Genomic DNA, 1,687 nt, shown 5'->3' with positions numbered 1-1,687 from the left:
ACAGTTGATTAATAGGAATTCCAAAAAATAAAGAATAGAGAGAACTGATAGAAGGAAACTGTCAAAGAAATAATTAAAATATATTGAAAATAAGTAAAATATGCTAGAAAAGAAAGGCATGAGTTTCCAGATTCAAAAAGTCCAAAGAGTGGTCGATACAAACACCGGAAATATTTTCACCCCAAGTTACACCTTTTAGAAGTATTAGATCAATTCTGGGAATGGTATATTCCTAGCTCATATGTGTATTCCTAACACTTTGGAAGGCCAAGGGTGGAAGATTGCTTGAGCTCAGAGATTAGAGACCTGCCTAGGCAACATAGCAAGACCTTCTCTCCACAAAAAACCAAAAAATTAGCTAGGCATGGTGGTGTGTGCCTGGAATCCTAGCTACTTAGGTAGCTGAGGTGGAAGGATTGCCTGAGTCCAGGAGTTTGAGGCTGCAGTGAGCTGTGATCATGCTATTGCACTCCAGCCTAGGCAACAGAGTGAGACCTCAACTCACACACACACACAAAAGTATCAGATCACTGGTGACAAAGAGAACATCCTAAAAGCTTCCAGAGTAAAAGCAATTTTCATAGAAAGCGTCAAAAATTATAATGGCATCAGATTTCTCAAGAGCATCTCCAAATATCCAAGGAAAATAATCTCCTCTTATTACAACTGTTTGCACTTCCAAGTCCCCTTTTCTTTTTATCTGACTGATCCCCCTTTCATAACTCTCTGTCCTTTTTCTCATGAGTGCAATGACTAATATTATCTTCTCCCTATACCATCTCAAATTCCTCAAAATTGCATCAGTTAATGTAAATCTCTATCATTCACATTGGGGCTTTTCTCAAATATTTGGGGTTGTTTAGTGGTTGTTTGGATGTTTCAGTGCTTGGGTTAGGTTTAGATGTTTGGGTTGCTAGTTCATATTTTAAGAGTAAAGCATGAAAAAACTGATCAAAATCTCTTTGTACTTGGCTTGGGCATCTGGGTTTAACTGTAAGGTGATCCTCCTGGATCTACCTATGAGTTCCTTCTTAGGCTGGCCATGTTTCCCAGAGAGAAGGATCTCCTACTTTCCTGCCTGGAAGATGTAATCCTGGCTACAAGCAATTGTGAAAATAGAAAATGGTGGGAGTCACACATTCAGTATGCAAACTTACACCTAATTTCTCTATCATCAACACAGAACATCCCAGCTCTCAATTTTACTGGCACCCCTAATCTAGAAGTCCTCTTTTGCCTCCTGCAGAAAATAAACCTGCAATCTTCTACTGGGGTTGAGAAAAGGATCTGGGTGTCTGCATCTTAGACTTTGAACCAGTCTTACTGTTTGAACCTCATCAGCTACCAATTCCTGAGCCTTTGGAAGTTTCTGCCATGAAATCAGGTTACCTTTTCTTGGCTTTTATCACTGCCAGTTTAGGATTCAGTTTTCTGTGTCTGCTAAGTCAACCACTACTCACTCCTGTCACTTCTAGCTTCTAAAATTACATTTCTAGTTGGGTATATTGTCTCCTCCCCTACCCTCTTTGTCTTTGTAAATTTAAGCCTTCTAGAAATTCTTGCATTATTATTTTAGTAGGATTTTGGGAGACAGGTTTAGTAATCAATTGCACTTGTTCAATCTCCAACTGGTTGAATAACAACCAGTACTAAAACATCCAGATCCAGACTGCCTGGGTTTAAACGC

This window comes from Carlito syrichta, unplaced genomic scaffold (assembly GCF_000164805.1).
Source record: "Carlito syrichta isolate Samal-C Ts95f unplaced genomic scaffold, Tarsius_syrichta-2.0.1 Scaffold130600, whole genome shotgun sequence".
NCBI lineage: Eukaryota > Metazoa > Chordata > Mammalia > Primates > Tarsiidae > Carlito > Carlito syrichta.
Note: the sequence above shows the minus strand (reverse complement) of the source record.